The sequence below is a fragment of the Apodemus sylvaticus genome, chromosome 19, assembly GCF_947179515.1.
Source record: "Apodemus sylvaticus chromosome 19, mApoSyl1.1, whole genome shotgun sequence".
Taxonomy (NCBI): domain Eukaryota; kingdom Metazoa; phylum Chordata; class Mammalia; order Rodentia; family Muridae; genus Apodemus; species Apodemus sylvaticus.
This window is the reverse complement of record NC_067490.1, coordinates 43,871,148-43,891,168: the sequence shown is the minus strand read 5'-3', so window position 1 is coordinate 43,891,168 and position 20,021 is coordinate 43,871,148. Positions and strand designations below refer to the sequence as shown.

The 20,021-nt window shown below is 43.2% G+C and overlaps 1 protein-coding gene across 1 annotated transcript in view; it reads right to left on the bottom strand.

The window, feature by feature from the left end:
* Mettl24 (methyltransferase like 24) overlaps positions 1-20,021 on the bottom strand; it is a 109,729-nt gene that overhangs the window by 337 nt on the left and 89,371 nt on the right.

Sequence of the window (20,021 nt, the reverse complement as noted above, 5' to 3'; positions counted from 1 at the left end):
AAAGGAGAACTTGATTCACTGTATCACTTCCATGGCATATTGTATCATACTGCTTCGTATTGTGTCATACTGTATCTTATTGTATCATATTGTATCTTATTGTGTTGTATTATATCATCAATCATGTCCTACCTCCAATGTCAGCAGGACTTTTTTAACTTTCAGAGTTGGAAATCATTTCCAAGTAGCCATGTTAAAAATGTTATCAAATATTTTTATACAATATATTTTGATCGTATTTCTCCCCTCCTTCAATTCCTCCAAGATTCTCTCCACTTCTCTTTTCTCTCTCTCTTTTTTTTAAAAGATTTAATTAATTTTATTTTATGTATGTCAGTACACTGTAGCTGTTTTCAGACATACAAGGAAAGGGCATCGGATCTCATTACAGATGGTTGTGAGCCACCATATGGTTATTGGGAATTGAACTCAGGACCTCTGGAAGAGCAGTCAGTGCTCTTAACCCACTGAGCCATCTCTACAGCTCTCCTCCCTACTTTTCTAATCAAGATCCAAAATGACAATATTGCCTAGTTTTTTCTTATATGTTGGTGCTAACTTTTAAGCCTGAGGTGTGTGTGTTTGATTCAAATAACCAAGTAGCCATTTATGACAAAGATTTCCAACCCTCTTTCATACCATTAATGACCACAAACAACGAAAATGCCGGGTGAACATAAGGTGGACTCTCTTGCTTTCTGCCCAGTGCAGTAGATGTCAAAGGAGGAAAAGCCAGGCTCAGTTGTCATAGTGCCCCACACTCTACAGGCTTTCCCCACAAGCTGTGTGCCCACTGCAAAGGAGCCCAACCAAGACCTGATAGAATGGCGGTCACACAGCAGGAATGACAGCGAGTCCCTGCCTGCCCAGTCATTCTCACAAGCATCCCCCACCCCAGGCTTCACTAGGATTTGAAGCCTAAGAATGAGATTTGGGGTTTCTGAGTTTTAGAATTATTATTCTGTGATTTCTTTTCATTTTATCCCAGGATAAAACGTTCTAAAACAAAACAAACAACAAACCATAGAAACATCTGTTTATCTGATTTGGGTTACTTCCTAAGTAAGATGGAATAAGGAAGAAGAAAAGGTAGGAGAGATTATTACTGTAGCTATTCAGGTAATGAGAGCCTTTCTGCTGGATTTGCACAAAATCCATTGGAATAATAGGATCTGAAATACCTCCTGAAAGAAATGGAAGCAGAGCCGGGCGGTGGTGGCGCATGCCTTTAATCCTAGCACTTGGAGGCAGAGGCAGGCGGATTTCTGAGTTCGAGGCCAGCCTGTTCTACAGAGTGAGTTCCAGGACAGATAGGGCTACAAAGAGAAGCCCTGTCTTGAGAAAAAAAAGAAAGAGAGAGAGAGAGAGAGAGAGGAGAGAGAGAGAGAGAGAGAGAGAGAGAGAGAGAGAGAGAAAGAAAGAAAGGAGGGAAGGAGGGAGGAAAGAAAGAAAGAAAGAAAGAAAGAAAGAAAGAAAGAAAGAAAGAAAGAAAGAAAGAAAGAAAAGAAAGAAAGAAAGAAAGAAAGAAGGGAGGGAGGGAGGGAGGGAGGGAGGGAGGGGAGGGAGGGAGGGAGGGAGGGAGGGAGGGAGGAGGGAGGGAGGGAGGGAAGAAAGAAAGAAGAAAAAGGGAAAGAAAGAATTGGAAGCAGAGAGGCCTTGGCTTGGAGGCAGAGCACTTTCCTAGCTGACAGGCAAGGGGCCCCTAGTTTTCAATGACCAGCGCCATAAAAAAAGTTACCAAGTTGCTAATATGTGCCAGAGACCCCCATGCTAAGAGCTTCCCTGTGCAACGTCCATGTAATTACATATCAGCACTAATGGAACCAACACTGGTGTGACGATGGTGATTGGAATGAAATGCCCCCCTCGCCCCCCAGTGGCTCATATATTTGAATGCTTGATCATCAGAGAGTGGCATTACTTTGAGGCACATTAGGAGGTGTGGCCTTGTTGGAGTGGGTGTGGTCTTGTTAGAGGAAGTGCGTCACTGGGGGTGGGCTTTGAGGGTTCAGAAGCCCAAGCCAGGCCCAGTGTTTCTCTCTTCCTTCTGCCTGCAGATTTTGAAGTAGAACTCTCAGCTCCCTCTCCAGTATCTACTCTGCCTGCTTGTTGCCACACTCCCTGCCGTGATAAGAACGGACTAAACCTCTGACACTGTGACCCAGCCCCAGTTAGATATATTTTACTAGCGTTGCCGTGGTCATGGTGTCTCTCCACAGCAATAGAACACTAAGACCATGACCTTAGTTACCATTTATGAAAACAGACTCAGAGAGTAACCCACTCCAATCCCACAGCTAGACAGGAAGTAGTGAAATCTAAATAGCCTGTGTACCATATCGTGTGTGTGTGTGTGTGTGTGTGTGTGTGTGTGTGTGTGTGTGTGTGTGTTTATGTATGTATACACCCACATGCATGTACATGTATATACACATATGTCTAGAAGCCAGGGTAAACATTGAGTGTCTCTCTACCTTACTATTTTTTTCTCCATCTTATTCCTTTTCAAGATGGGGTCTTTAGTTGAGTCCAGAGTTCATGTTTGGTGCTGGACTGTTTGGCCAGTAAGCTCCAGGAGTTGCCCTATCTCTGCCCCAGACACCCCTCACCCAGCACTGGGGTTAGAGATGCCACCGTGCCCAGCATTTATGGCAGTGCTGGGTGTCTAATCTCAGGTCCTATGATTGCATGGCAGGCACTTTACCAGCTGAGCCATCTCTCCAGCTCTTCATGTTTCCCTCGCCATTAAAGCATGTCACCCTTCCAGGAAACCACAGAGGGAAATCACAACCCAGTGCTGCAGGGAGTTTTGGAGTGAGCGTGGGTCAATGAGGTTCGTTAATCAGTATCACTGGATTTTCAGAGTACTTTTCGAAGTGGGTAATTTCACCACACAAAGGAATTCTGATAGCACCAGACACAATGAATTCTGGGATGGAGGGAAGAACTCAAAGGCACAAAGCCAGGCATCTCGAGCACTGCAGCCCCAGGAAACTGTTGGCCAGGGTCACTAAGATCTGGCTCTGCAAACTCAAGACCCTCTTTGCTGGTTTATAAACAAGGATGAACACCAGACTTTCCCACACTCTCTTGTCAGTGCTGTCTGCTGAGTTTTCCAGATGGTGTTGGAATATGAGAGCCATTGCCTTGGAGGTACTCTGTGAAGGATTTCAGAGATGTGTGGAGGAGAAGATACAGAGACATCACATATAACGGCTGCAAGGACTTTGCCTAACACCCTGAGATCTGCAACACATGGCTTAACACTCTTGCTTGGACTTCCTGGAACCAAAAACCAGGAGGCCTTAGGAAAGTCAACGGCTGTAAACTGGCTGTGGCTCAATGGTTTCAAAGCAAACAGGAAAGGTAAAAGCCAACATTCTTCTGCATGGAGATAACTGAGCAGAGACAGGTTCTAGGGGAATATGGGCCAGGCTAAATTAATTCCATGAATGGAACCGAAGGGAATGAGCTCACCCCTTTTTGCATCTCAGTTCTCTGGAACTCCTATAGCTTTGTTTAATCTTGGCAGTTTTAGACAGAATCCTCCTGGATTAAGGGTAATTAAGCTGTCAAAAGAAATGCTTAATCAAAAGTTCACAAAATGTCCTAATTGGTATAGAATACACTCCAAATTCCAAGCGCAGCATGTGTTGTATTGAGTCGCGTAGCCAAGAATCCCATAGGTTCCCTGCAGACTTCTTTTCTGTGAGTTTGGATGTGTTGAATAAGATACATAAATGAAAATGTGAAAAAGACGGGGTAGCTCAGCAGAGAAGATTGCTTAGCAAAGATGAGGAGGAAAGGCAAACACACAGGGAAGTCAGGGGTGGGTGAATGGGGGTTTAAGACCATTAACTTAATATTGACCTAAAGACTCTACTGGTAAAGATACAAAGGAATATATCATATATGGACCAGGCACATTTTAGAGTCATTTATATGTGCATGGGTGTTTTGCCTACATGCATGTATATACATGCTTATATGCTTGGTGACCCATAGAGGTCAGAAGAGGGCATTAGAACCCCTGGAACTGGAGTTACAGATGGTTGTGAACTGCTACATGGGTGCTACAAACCAAACCTGGGCCCTCAGTAACAGCAACATGTGCTCTTCACTGCTGAAAAATCTCTCCATGCCCCTGACATATTTTAAGTAAATTATCAATCAGAAGTTATAAGCAACCATAAGAGAACCACATGAAGTTGAATTATAGCAAATGCATGCTTGTTTTAGAAATCCAACTTGTATTCACTGGATGAAAATCTCTTCTAAAGAACAAACAGTATGCCAAGTAAGATAATACCCCACCTTTGACCCCAGAGCCTGAGAGTCCCCACTCGGATGAGACCCGTCCAGGCTGGTCCTTATCACTCAGCCTTTGGGTGGCGGGGCACAGAGTCGCCTACAAGCTCTTTCCTGCCTCCCAACCTGAGAATACAGACAACTAAAATGTAGTGAGTCAAACAAATGTTTTCTCTCCCATTATGCGTTTCCTTTCTCTTGCATTTCAGAAGGTCCCATTACCATGAGATATTTTGCAAATGTAATTTCCATTATTACTGCATAATGCAGACAATTATTATTGTTATTATAAAATACTAAAGATTTCTGGGTAAGATCTGCCACTTTTAAGATTTCTAATACCAGCTTGCAGCAATTATGGTACCCCAAATCATACATATGAGCATATTCGGCTTAACAAGTGCCAAGTTTAGTATAGTTGGTTAAATCATGTTTCTTGAGCACAGCAAGTAAGTGATAATGTCTAGTAAACTCTGGAATAATTGAAAACATTTTTTTATAGGCGAGTCTCAAAGATGGTAGAAGAAACAATCTTGTCTGGTAGAATTTCAAAGGTACTGAAGAGATTCTGGTATCAAATATTATTTCCTCTCCTTATGCTTCCAAGATCCAATAAGTTGCCTTTGACACAACTTTCTGAAGCAAGGAGAATTTTAATTTTAATGGGATTAAGATGTGATACCTTCTGGCAGCATCTTCATCCAGAGTACACGTCTATCCCTAGATCGATCCACCCAGATTTGCTGGGAGACACTGTAGGGAAGGGGGCTGCCCGTGGGAGCGAGCTCTCTAGGCTGTTTCAGCAAAGAGCAACAGACCCAGCGACGCTAGACCTTGACGTTTGTCACCTCATCATTACAACTTCTCAAACTCCATGTCTCTCCTTAAAGGAGAAACTGTTCCTCCACCTCTCTAGGCTCAACAGTCTTAGCTTCTGCATCACCTGGTCTCTGATTCCACCATCTCATGATATTCTCTGTGTCTGTGTCCGAGTTCTTTCTTTTCATAGAGGTGTCGGCCATATTGAATCAGAGCCAAGCATATTCTCTTATGACTTCACTTTAGGTAGTACATCTGCAACAATGGTATTTATAATCAAGGCTACATTCTGTAGCGCCAGAGAAGCAGGATTTAGCCCATAACATTGCACAAGGCAACTGTTGTAACAGGGCTTTTGCAAGACAGGTTGCTCAGGAGATGCTACCTAGACAGGAGGTCCTGTTAAAGAGAGCCAAAGGTAGCAACTGTCCAAGGCAATTAGGACTATTATTCTGACAGTCACTATTTCATCCAACACTGACAGCTTCAACCTTGCTAAATACCCAACCTAGGCAAGTCAAAAATCTCAAAGGCCAACCAAAATTACCATGGAAACATGCCCCTTGGGTTTTTTTTTACCATGCAATCAGGTACAGCCTGTTTGGGGCACGTTCCCACAACCTCACACACATCTCTCCCCACGCCTCTGTACACTTCCAGGCTCAAAGCATCCTTTAATCTATAGGGCTCCAACTAAGACCATTCTTTAGCAGGCCTCCCAGCAGGATGAGCAGATCTTGCTCATGCCGGCTGTCTTTGAAGAGGGTAATAATGGAAGCTACATCTTTCAAGTCAAACCTAGTCTCCATGTTAGAATTTTACTGCATCCTGTCAGCCAAAATAAATCACAAAGCCAGCTCAGATCCCAGAAAAGGCAGTAGATTCTAGCCACTGTGAGAAGAGGAGGCAAGCCCAGAGAGGGAGGGGGCACTTGTTCATGGCCATCCTTGCAAATGATTGGCCCCTTCGATTAAAATCAGTTGTATTTTATGCAGATCATAGAAATGCATGTTTAGTAGGTATGAACAATACTCAGAAAAAGTGAGCATCAAAACCTTCATTCATTTGGATGAATAATGTGAAGATGCTGTGATGGCTAATCCTGAGGTTCAGTTTCACACATCTGGAAAGAAGGGCTGTTTGGTTCTGTGGGACATTTTCTTGATTGTTATTGATGTGGTGGGATACCCAGTCCACTGTGGGCAGAGCCATTCTTACACAGGTGGGCCTGAGATGTGTAAGAAATATTGCTGAGTATGAGTCTGGGTGCAAGCCAGTAAACAGTGCACATCCATGGTCTCTATTTCAGTTTCTCCAGCTCCCTCCCTGGCTTCCCAATTAACCCTCTCCTTCCCAAAATTTCTTTTTTTGTTTTGTTTTGTTTTGTTTTTGTTTTTCTGAGACAGGGTCTCTCTGTGTAGCCCTGGCTGACCTGGAACTCACTCTGTAGACCAGGCTGGCCTCGAACTCAGAAATCCACCTGCCTCTGCCTCCCAAGTGCTGGAATTAAAGGCATGCATCACCACTGCCCAGCCCAAAATTTATTTTGGTCAGTATTTTATCACAGCGACAGACAAGCAAAGCAGGACAATTATTATTAAGACAGGAACATTAATTATACATGGCATCTGCTTACAGAGATATCTTTTCCTGGAAGGAGACAGAGAAGACTGGATATCCAGTGGATTAGGATAACTAATAAAGAAAATATCAAGGCTAGGCATGATGACAGACTGCTACATTGCCCCAGGACTCCAGAGGCTGAGGCACAAAGATTGGAAGTTTGAAGCCAGGCTGGAATCTATAGCCTATGCTATAGGCATGTTGGGGACAAAAAGGCCAGGTGGAAAGGCTCACAATTATAGGAAAGGATAGGTAAAAGCCAGAGAATTTTACTCTAATGACCCTAAAGTTGAGCGTGGAAGTAAAAAGTTCCTACATTTAGCAAGTTTACATAAATTATATTAATTGTAATTTTCATAAAAGTCTAAATTAAAGGCTGTGTGTAGGGCAAATGATAGGCCTAAGTATCTCGTCTTATGTGCACAAGGTCACAGAGCATCATGGACACCAGCAAGAAAGGAAGGAACTTAATCCTATGACTGACTGAAGAAAGTGTGCTGTGCTGGTTGGGGTTTTTGTTATTGCTGTTTTGTTTTGTTTCTTGTCAACTATACAAGTTTGAGTTAACCATGAAGAGGAATCTTCAGTTGAGAAAATGCCTCCATTATGTAGGATGCTTCAGCCCAGTTGTAAGCAGTGCCACTCCCAGGTAAGTGGTCCTGGGTTGTATAGGAAAGCCAACTGAGCAAGCTATGGGGAGCAAGCCAGTAAGCAGCACTCCTCCATGGTCTCTGCTGCAGTTCTTCCTTCCAGGTTCCTGATAGAGTTCTGCCTTGCTTGAGTTTCTGTCTTACCTTCCCTTCATGATGGACTATAATTAGAAAATATAAACGAAACAAAACCCTCCTACCCAAGTTGTTTTGGTTGTTAGTGTTTATCACAGCAACAGGAAGCACACTGGGACATTTGGTATTCTATAAATCCATTTCAACCCATAATAATAATTTTTAAAATTTTGTGGTGTGAATGTGTACACGTGCATGTGTGTGCTTGATGTCCATGTGTGTAAATGTATGCCACATTCACATGTGGGGAAGTCACAGTACAACTTTGTGGAGCTGGCTCTCCCCTTCCACTTTTAAGTAAGTCCCAAGGATCAAACTTGGATTACCGGGCTTGTTTGACAAAAAACTTTTACCTGCTGAGCCATCTTCCACCTTAAAACTAGATTTAATACAGAAGCTGCAAAGACATACCAATTCTTCATATGAACTCTTGTGCTTCTATTTGGCACATGATTTACTATCTAACATGTGAAGTAAATATAGACATTTGAGGAAGGTTGTTTGGAACTCATGGATTTATAAGAATGGGGCAGACATGAACACGGTTGTCCAATCTCATGGACAGCCCATGCACATCTTCAAGAGTGAGAACTATCCTAATGCTGAAGAGCCCGTGAGAAACGGCAGTTAACAACAACACCCTTTGAACACTGACATACCCACGTCCATATCCAAATGCGCAAGCATCACCCAAGTAAACTATGGATGCTGAGGTGGGCTTAAAGCCGTTCAAGTTAAAGAAGCTACTTGAATTCTTTGTGCCCTTTCTCCTTGTGTTTGAATAATGGACTCTTCTTCCAACTTGTGGTCTTGGACTTCTGTTTTATCAAAATCAGAAGGAAAATACAAAAGAAGTAAGTCCAGCAGAAGTTATCTGAACCACGAGTAGCATACAAAGGTATGATCACAACGAAGGGAAGCCAAAACATTAAAATGGTAAAATCTTGGTCTGGGGTGATGGATCAGCAAGTAAGAACAATGGCTGCTCCTTCAGAGGACCCAAGTTCAGTTTCTAACACCCACATGACAGCTCAGCCATCTGCAGCTCAAGATCTGGGGAATCGGATGCCTTCTTCTGGCCTCTGTAAGGATAGGGAGGAAAGAAGAGAGGTCCCTGAACAACGGTAGGGGTCTGAAAAGGAATGAGTGGCATTATTGGTAAACTGCTTCCTGCTGCTCAAGGGCACAAGATTCCTTGGGGACAAGTTATCACTCTCAGGATATCTAATTTCTTCTCCTCACACAACTATAAATCTGGACTATCTACAGATTTGGAGAAAGACACAATTCTAGCCCTAAAAATAAAATATGTATTGTTTTTTGCAATGCTTTATCCAGAAGCAACCATTTCCTTCACCAATATGTCAAATATACCCTTGTCTCTGTTTTAGTAACTGTTTCTCCTCTGTTGTTAATAGCCATCTCTGATTTTAGTTAGCACACATCCTAAGCCATCAAATTAATTGGAGGTAAGTCTCAGGGACTATGGAGATACTAATGTCAACTTCATGTCAGCTTTTCTAGAATGTGACCTTGACACTCCTTTCATCAAGAGATACTGTCAGGTTGCTCCCTGTGGTGAATTCCATAGGCCCACAGCCTGTGCAATCACATAGGCCTCACACACAAATGGGTCCTAAGCTTGCTTTGTGTTCTGCTATCATTTTCTTGAAAGCCTTAATTCATTTTGAACAAGAGACTCCTTATCTCTTCTTTACTGAGCCCCACAAATTTTGTTGCCTGCATCCTTGAATCCTGGCTGAGCTAATGACTGGGTGGAAACATCCACCTTCACTGATATCTTCATTTTTAGAAATTAGCCACTGTGCAAGGTGTCAACTGCCCTTCAGGTTGCCATGTTCTGAGAAAGTCTGAACTGGTCCTACCAGAGAGATCATGTGAAGAGATCAGCCTCAAGGCAAGAGTCAAATACCTGACTTCAGCTACATCAGAGACCCTGAGTCAGATCCATCCAGCAGAACTGTGGTGGTTTGAATATGCTTGGCCCAGGGAGTGGCACTCTTAGGAGATGTAGCTTTGTTGGAGTAGGTGTGGCCTTTTTAGAGGAAGTGTTATCACTGTGGAGGTGGGCTTTAAGACTCTCCTCCTAGCCATGTGGAAGCCAGTCTTCTCTTGTTTACCTTTGGAACAAGATATAGAGCCCTTAGCTCTCCCTGTACCATGCCTGCCTAGACGCTGTCATGCTTTCTGCCTTGACGCTAAGGGACTGAACCGCTGAACCTGTAAGCCAGCCCCAATTAAATGTTGTCCTTTATAAGAGTTGCCTTAGACATGGTAACTCAGGGGTAAAACCCTAAGTCAAGAACCATTCCCAAACTTTAGCCCACATGAATGATGATCAATTAGTTGTTAAAGTTTGTAAGCTGCCTCATTTATGCAGCAATCAATAACTAGAACTAAACATTTAAACTCAAACAAGCAAAAGAAAAAGATGTCTAAAACTTAAAATCAAGAGCTTAAAAGTTTTCTTCTGAACACTGATCAACACACATACATATGTTATAACATGTATGCATATGTCTAAAACATGATTTAACAAAAACTAAACTAAAACTAGAGTTAATGCTTTGCCTGTGCTCTGTCTTCTGCTGGGTGTGGGGAATGAACCCAGCACTCGAATCAGATACAGTGTCAGGTAAGTACTGTATAAGCATTGAGATACCCCCTCCCCCGAGTCTCAAATGTGCATCATAATGTGAAAGATCATGGATTTCCACATAGGTGAATTTCCATCTAAAATGTTTTCTCCAGCTAAGCCTCCAGAGTCTCTCTTAAGAATCCATCTGAAGTGATGAGGATTCTGATAGAAGTCACAAGGTGACCCTCTCACACATGCCCTTCTCTCGGAGCCTCTGGACTTTCATTTCTTATCTAATGTTTTGAATCTCTAGAGAAGAAGAAAACCATTTTGCATGAGGACACTCCTGTTTATTAAGGTTTTAGGTCTTTCTCGTGGCTTCTTTTATTTAATGTTAATTAAATTTCAGGCATATTCCTAAGTTATGTCTCACAAATCTGATAATATTACAAATGGATATGATCAATAAACTTGCAGCTCAGACTTTGAACATCCGGAAGCAGAGGATTAATCTGTATCTCTTGTGACCCTGGGAACAGCCAGGTCGGACTGGACCATAGAGGCCCGTCACTGTCACAGGTGGGTCACGGCTCCTTTTCTTACCCTTGAAGCCATGTAACACTCTTCTTCCTCAGGTGTAGTACTGAAGATCTCAAGCACACTGTGAAGGCTCCATTGTTCGATTACACCCTCAACCCTCCTCGCTGGAGTTCTGAACCCACCTGTGTTCTTAAGTCACTGGGTGACACAGAATTCTCACTTGAATCATTTGAACGAAGATGCTTCTGATGTACATGGCTCTATACTAAAATTTAAAGGTATAGATTATTCTTGTTCTACCTGGGAAACATTCATGCAGTTTTAAATTGGCTACTTCCACCAATAATGACGATTACTCATATTAATCAAAATCTGGACGAGAACCTGAAACTACACAGTGATAACAATAAATCATCATTGCGAACCTACTCAGCACCAGACAAGGGACAAACCACACGAGCAGTGCTTCACCTGTGAACACATCTTTCCTCATTAGCAGCTATCTGGGCTTGAGGCTTAGATGCCACATGGGGAGATATTTACAGACATTCTTCATTTTGTAAAAGATTCATGAAAAGAAGTATATAAATTGAGTTTTGTAATTGATTTCATATTTTAACTTCAATTTAGCTCATCATCTATTTATGAATATTTTAAAAAATTGAATTATCATCAATTATTTACATCTCAAGAAATCAAGATATATTATTAATTCTCTATAATTATTACAGTTTGGGTCAATATTCAATCAGGATTTACAAGTATCAATTCTTCTTTTTGAATTCAATTAAGAACAGTTGCTATTTAATGATAAAGTGAACCTAAGTTTCTATATATCAAGTCTACTTAAAGGAAGATTGCTATACACCTAGCAAATTGATGCTAAACACACTAGAAAGGGTCATACTGTAGAAAAATAGGACAAACTATTCTTTTCTCATACGAGCAGGATTAAAAGTCTCCTCCGGAGCCTTAAACACACTAAATCAAGTTCAATTAACACTGTCAGATGCCAGAAATGTAACTGCAAATTTTCTGCCACCACTAGGGACAGAGAGACAAGACCTGCTCTACACATAATGAGAGGCAAGAAGGGTCACGCTAAGCTCATCTGAGACCAATTCTGAACTAATAATAAAGGGAAATATTTTATGTGGTAATCAGCTCTCAGAAATGACCTCTGCGGGGAACAGCACTTGGTGGCTTTAAAAGGAAATGACAACATTTACAGAGACTGTTCTTCCAGATATCCAGCCTGATTGGAGATTCCAATCTGATGCTCCTGGGTAAGAGCCTTAGCAAGGCTGTGATAAGAATGGCTCCAGATGCCCAAGTTAGGGACGAGCAGATGGCTGAGCCTACGACAAGTCAAGAAGTAGAGCCAGGACACTGGTGGCCTATACAGTAAGGGACCGAGCAGCATGATTTATTGTGGTTGCCTACAGGGACCAGGAGAAAAAGTCCAAGCTCCAGGGAGATGGCCAATGGTTAAGGGAACTTGTCTCACAAGCATGAAGATCTGAGTTCAGAGCCCAGAACCCACATAAAAAGCCAGCCATGGCCACGTTCACATGAAAACCCTGAGCAATAGAAGCAGGATCCTGGGGCTCGATGGTCAGTGAGCCCAGACAAAACAGCAAACAGTGAGGCTTACAGTCCTCCTCTTACCTCTGCACGCGCGCATGCATGCATGCACACACACACACATGCACACACACATGCACACACACATGCATGCACACACACGCACACACACAAACACACACACATATGCACACACACACATGCATGCACACACACATGCGCAGGCACACACTCCCCTCCCCCCACCCTGAACCAAGACAAAGTCATGTAGAAAGGACAGACCCAAGGACAGAACTGGGCAGCTTCCTCCCACCCCCTCATCTCCCTCCCTCTCATCTCCCTCCCCCCATCTCCTTGGGCCACTGAAAACAAGACATGGGCCTGCAACTGTAAGATCAAAACTCAATGCCCGAAAGTTACATCCTCTGGTTCGTCTGTTCTTCTGGCCCTATTGCACTGATGCAAATATTCTGAAGTATTTCTAAAATGAGAAGAAACTTAAAATATGCATCTACAAAGCTAAGTTCCTAGGATTTAAAAGGAAATAAGGTTAAGCATTTACAAGCATGCAAGTTTTGGCCAGATAGCCAGCTTTACCAAATAATGCCAGCTGAGTTTAAACGAATAGATGTATAATCAATAAATAATCAAGTGAGCACCCATAAAAAGTCTCTTCAGAAAGAAAGCATGCTGGAGCCTGTGGACACCAAACATAGCCCAAAGGCAAGACGGCAAGAATGCCCAGCACTAATTTACAGGGAAACACGATAAACTTTTGGAGTTGTGAAGATGACTAAAAAGGGCATTTTTAAATCTGAGGAGGAATGCTGTCCTTTGAATGAAAATGAGAAAGAGGTTAGCTGTGAGCTAGAGTTAGATGCTGAAGAGGTAAGAACAGACACTAGCGTGTGCGCACGGCTGCAGGCAGCATGTCTATAAAACACACAACTGAAATATGCTGCTTGGGGAGATCACATAAAGATTATTTCCACTGGGCTCAATGGAAGGGATAAAGGATTCAAAGATGCGGCTCATCTGTGCCGCTTTGTAAAGTAGCGTATGTGCCAAGCACATAACCGTTCCTCCTCTGTGCCCCAAATGCTCTGTGACTGCGCATGGCAAATGGCTACCGTCTTGGGCACTGCTCCGTTTCCAGCCGGAGGTTCACTGGTGGGGCTGTGCAGACTCCTGCACAGGGCTTCAGAGAAGTCTCTGACTTGGCAGATGTGGCGTGAGCTGAGTGTGTTTCTCGCTGGGGCCGAGCTGACGGCAACGCTACTGGTCCAGGGGCCGCACTTGGGAGAATCCGATGATGCCACTGGCTGGGCCGTTCCTATCGTGAATGTCTGGGAGTCTCATCCTCAGCTCAGCTGGCCTCATCAGCAGATGCAGAAAGGTATTTGCACACAGGTGATGCTTGGCCTTGGAAGATTGATGGTGGTTTTACAACCGTCTGCTTTTTAAATTATGATTCCATCAGGTCAAAGTCGGCTACATTCACAGGCTTTGAGTGAGAGTTACTGAATATAAAAGTGCATTTGCATATGTGAACCCCTTTCTCTTAATGGCAGAATGACTGGGGACCTTGGATCTAGGGCAGACTGACAAATCAAACTGTCTGGGACAAGTTGCCTTCTCAGTGACTTGGAGAAAAACAACATAGTCCATACCATGGGACCATTTTGGGACTAAACAAGACATACACCTGAAGCATCCCCATGTAATCCTGTGAGCACGCGGAGCAGAATCAGCTCCGTCAGTGACAGCTCCTGATTTTTACTAGGTCTTCATAAAACCTGAAATCCAAAAAAAACGTTAGGAGTGCCTGCTTTTCAGGGAAAGGGCAGATCTCTCAGTGGTTGGGGACACACAGTGCTCTCTCACAGGGCTTGAATTTGGTTCCCAGCACCCACACCAAGCAGTTGACAACCACATTAACTCCAGGGACCTCACTCTTTTTTTCTGGGCTCCATGGGCATCTACACTTACATATTCACAGACCGACCCAGACACACAATCATATACACACAGTTAAAAGTCAAATATATTTTTTTCAGTGAGTTTCTGATTTAAGACAACATCAAAAATGTGGTTTCTATGCTTCAGAACACTCGTGTTTGGGTAGATAGCTCAGAAGCAATATTAAAATTTGCTGCAGGAATTATGCAGAAGCATTTTAAACATGGCAGCCAAGAGTTATCTATCCATGGCACACTGGCAAGTGAAGACAGTTTCTTCAACTAAGTGTTTATCTGACAGGAAAGAAAAGTTCTGAGCTCGACTGTAAGCCTATGGCTTGGGTTTGAATGCCCAGCCTCTAGTAAATTCCCAGGGATCTGGAAGGTGCTCCACAATACCTGGGTGGCTGAATTAGAGGATGTATAGATGGAGTTCTTAGGGATAGATGGGTGATGAGTGACAGCTGACTGAGTAGTGCTCTTGTTTTCTGTTATAGATCAGAGCCTACTAGTCTAGGCTTTGTGGACATCTGGCCCAACTTCCTCATTTAAAAGATAAGGCCCAAATGACACGTTTACGATCACAAATTATTTATTCAGTGATAAAGCCTAAATCTCAAACATGGCTAAGAGAGGAGAGGACAGGAGAGGAGAGGAGAGGAGAGGAGAGGAGAGGAGAGGAGAGGAGAGGAGAGGAGAGGAGAGGAGAGGAGAGGAGAAGAGCCAGGGAAGGGAGAAGGGAGGGAAAGAGGCATGAAGAAAAAGGAGGGAAATTTAAAGACCTAGCAAGGGTGGCCAAGTTCAAGATAGATATATTTTAGTAGGACGTACATCTTTCTCCTCCCAGCATACCTCTCTGCCAAGAATCATTTTGTACCAAAAGCACAATCTGGTGTTTTCTAAACCTATTTCTGATCAATACAAGTTCTTATATTAAAACATGAAAGTCTCATAAAATTCTCTGAGAAATGCATTTACAAAATGGGGAAAATAGAAACCACATATATACACACATATATTCATGTATACATATATATGTACATATATATATGTGTACATATACATACACACACACACACACACACATATATATATGTTAAAAGTCCAGCCATGACAACCTCACTCCAAGCAAAGGTTGGAAGACACATTAAGTAAGGAAACTTGTTGGAAATTTCACAGGACAGTTTTATCATATTGGGTAGCTTTTTGTTGCCTTATTGCACTTTGCTATATTGAGAAATCTTTGCTTGGAGTGAAGTTGTCATGGCTGGACCTTTAAGAGCATTTCTGAATCAAGAGAAGAAGGGTTATATTTCAGCAATGAAAGAAGGAAAGATAGAAGCAATGGGGCCCCAGTTACTTGATATGAAACGTGAGCCACCCAGATCTAAACTTCTTTTATGCAAGAGGAAGAATTTTTTCTGTCTTTTAAACCATACTTTGTTTTGTTTTCTCTCCAAATGCAATTCAGCCTAATTTTACATATATGAATCACATGCTACCGCTCAAGAGTGGGGTGCATATTTTAAAAGTTGTGCACAGCTGAAGACTTCCATGAGGAAGTAGTGGACAGCAGTGCAACACACTAATAATCTATATCTATTAGAAGTTACTAGTCTGGGACCTCATAAAATTACAAAGTTTCTGTAAGGCAAAGGATACTGTCAAAAGGACAAAGCAGCAACTAACAAATTGGGAAAAGATCTTCACCAACCCTACATTCAACAGAGGACTAATATCCAATATATACAAAGAACTAAAGAAGTTAGACTCCAGAGAGCCAAATAACCCTATTAAAATTGGGGTACAGAGCTAAACAAAGAATTTTCACCTGAAGAACTTCGAATGGCTGAGAAGCACCTTAAGGAATGTTCAGCATAATTAGTCATTAGGGAAATGCAAAGCAAAACAACCCCGAGATTTCACCTCACACTAGTCAGAATGGCTAAGATTAAAAACTCAGAAGACAGCAGGTGTTGGCAAGGATGTGGAGAAAGAGGAACACTCCTCCACTGCTGGTGGGATTGTAAAATGGTACAACCACTCTGAAAATCAGTCTGGCGGTTCCTCAGAAAACTGGGCACGACACTTCCAGAGGACCCTGCTATACCACTCCTGGGCATATACCCAGAGGATTCCCTGGCATGCAATAAGGACACATGTGCCACTATGTTCATAGCAGCCTTATTTATAATAGCCAGAAGCTGGAAAGAACCCAGATGTCCCTCAATGGAGGAATGGATACAGAAAATGTATCCATTTTCCATTCCATTTTCCACTCCAGTGTATACCAAATGGAATACTACTCAGCAATTAAAAACAACGAATTCATGAAATTCTTAGGCAAGTGTTGGAACTGGAAAATACCATCCTAAGTAAGGTAACTCATTCACAAAAGACTACACATGGAATGCAGTCACTGATAAGTGGATATTAGCCCAGAAGTTCTGAATACCCAAGACACAACTCACATATCAAATTATTCCCAAGAAGAAGGAAGGAGAGGGCCCTGGTCCTAGAAAGGCTTGATGCAGCATTGTAGGGGATTACCAGGACAGAGAAGTGGGAGGGGTTGATGGGGGAATGGGCGGAGGGAAGAGGGCTTATGGGACTTATGGGGAGGGGAGAAGTGGAAAAGGGAAAATCATTTGGAATGTAAGCAAAGAATATAGAAAATAAAAATTAAAAAAAAAAAAATCCCATGCTACAAGAAAAAAAAGTTACCAGTCCCCATATATTACAGTATGGATATAACGTGTTCCCACAAAAGCTTGGTCTCCAATGACTGGAAGTACTGAGAGGTGATTTAATCATGAAGGTATTAGCTTCACCAGGAGACTCCAGAGCCACTGGTAAGTCCACACTGAATGGGCTAGCAGGAGCTGGGGCCCAGCTGAGAGTTTGCAGGTAGATGATAGATAGAATTCTACTAAGAGCATATGTGTCCCTGGTCCCTTTCCATCTCTCCTTTTCCTTCCTGTCTGTCATGAGATAAATAGCTTTGTCCCATCCCTACATGCCTCTGACTTTCCATAACCCATAAAAAAACCGAGCCATGTCACTAGAGACTGAAACCTCTGATACCATGAACCATTTTTTTTCCTTTTTAAGTAGTTTCTCAAGTATTTTCTCCCTCATACACAAAAATAAACCTAACATAGAAAATCAGTACCAAGAAGTGCAGTCATTCCTTTGTCTATTCCTAGTTAACTCAGTTACCATTTTATTCCTGTGAAGGGACACCATGACCAACGCTGCTTATAACAGAAAGCATTAATTGTGGGCTTGCTTATGGTTTCAGAAGCTTAGTCTATTTCCATCATGGTGGGGAATACAGTGGCAAGGCAGGCATGGCATCAGAGGAGATGCTGAAAGCTTACATCTATCTATGAGATGGAGGCAGAGAGTGAAAATGGTCCTGATGTGGGCTTTGGAAACCTCACAGCCCACCTCCAGGGACACACCTCTTCCAACTCGGCCACACCTACTAAGCCTTCCCAAAAAGTTCCACCAAACTGGGGACCAGGTATTCAAATAGATGAGCCTATGAGGGGTTTGATTCTCAATCAAACCACCAAGTTGTGGATAGCCCTGGGTTTGCTTGTATTTTGATGCTAATTCTGCTCTCCTGGGAGGGGCTTCACTACTCTGGTGACTTCTTGTGAACCATCCCCTAATGGATAAAGGAGCCAATCACTGGGCAATTAGGCAGGACTTCCAGGTGGGACAGAGGAAACGAGGAAGCAGGAGAGAGGTAGGTCCTTTTGGACAAGGATAGTGTGAGGACAATATGTAATTGTGAGTGTCTCCTAGTTTCAATGGCGGATCTGTCAGGATTCACCACTGGAGGATTTGGTTTAATAAGGCTTATAAGATTAGGATTTTAGTTGTTGTGCCCAGTGACTGAGTTACCCTTGTTTCTGAACTAAGGCTGTGTGGTATTTTCCTTCACATGGTGGTTCGACTGTGTTCAAGAGAGAAAGGCATGGCGGCAAAGTGTGGGTTTTCCAGATGTGCACCACAAAGGCCACAGGGGATTTGAAGCATGGTGCTGTTATGGTAGTGACCCACCAGTGGGAACTTAGAGAGCTGGGTGGAGAGATTTTGGAGCTCTGAGTCAGAGAATCTCCACGAGTTAGGGGCAGTGAAACGGCTGGGGCTGAGTGTACCTGGATGTAGTGTGGGAACTCGGAATTCGATTTAATATTTCCTGCAACACTACAACACTGACCGTATTGTTCAGAGCCATCAGAAAGACTATAGAGGAAAAAAAATCAGAGATACTTGAAACAGAACACGGGGTTTAGTGGGGAATTCTGGGGGGAGGGTACAAGAGGAAATGTGGTGCCGACTGAATCGTGAGGGTCCAGTGGGAAAGGAGGATGGTATTGGCGGTTACCACTCCTGTTACACTGTGGCATGGAATGTTGTCTCCATTCTGTCCATGGCCTGAGACTTGGTGGAGGCCAAACCAGAAAGTTCCACAGCAGCACTAATATTGCTGACTGCTTTGGGCCAGATTTATAGTAAAAAATGGGAGCAAATATCAGAACAGAGTGGACTTTAAAGCAGTTTAGAGAGGAGAGTATTTCAAGTGGGCGGCAAGGAAGGCGGCATGGTCACTAGATTATCAACACCATGGAAACAGCTAAGCATCTTACACAGAGACAATAGGACAGATGCCTGACAATCTGAGCTCTCAGCATCTGACTCACCCCAACTCACCTCAGACTCAAGCTTGTGAAGCTGTACTATTCATTCCAGAGACCTCACTTTAAGGGGGACACCTATAGACAGATGTATTCCCTGTGCTCACAGCGTATCCAGGGTCACAGAGGCCGTGGTCTAAGTGTTCTTCTTGGTCATGCATGGTACAGCTGGCATCAGGCCTTGTCGATGCCTGTATGATGCTTTCTTTGTAGGCGTGAAGAAATAAGTTGTAGGGTCATAGCTTCCCATCCCAGACTGCAAAGAAGGTCTGGCAGGTCATACAGTGCTTGGACAGGTCAGAGTAAAAAGCAAATCATCAGCCCGTGAGAGGGCCCGTGTGAGCTGCCACTGGCAGGGACTAAGAGGGACTTCCCGAGGTTTGTGGGACCCACTTCCTGCCACCATGCACCTAGCTGCTAGATTGTTTGATGTTTCCCTTGCTGGGTTTTAACATTGCTTTAGTCTGATACCTCCTTGACAGTTTTATTTCTTCTTTTTAAAGATTTTTGTGCTGGGTGGTGGTGGTGCATGCCTTTAATCCCAGCACTTGGGAGGCAGAGGCAGGTGGATTTCTGAGTTCGAGGCCAGCCTGGTCTACAGAGTGAGTTCCAGCACAGCCAGGGCTATACAGAGAAACCCTGTCTCAAAAAACCAAAAAAAAAAATTGTTATTTTATGTATATGGCTGTTTTTCCTGCATGTATGTCTATGTATCCATCTTGTGTATGCCCAGTGTACACAGAGGCCCAGAAGAGGGCATCGGATCCCATGGAACTGGAGTTATGGACAATTTTGAGTTGCCATGAGGGTACTGGGAATCAATCACAGGTCCTCTGGCAGAGCAACCAGAATCATTGAGTCATTCCCCCTCCCTCTCCCCCACTCTCTCTTTGTTTTTTTTTTTTTTTTTTTTTTTTGAGACAGGGTTTCTCTGTGTAGCCCTGGCTGTCCTGGAACTCACTCTGTAGACCAGGCTGGCCTCGAACTCAGAAATCTGCCTGCCTCTGCCTCCCAAGTGCTGGGATTACAGGCATGTGCCACCACTGCCTAGCTCTCCCTCTCTTTTCATACACACACACACACACACACACACCAC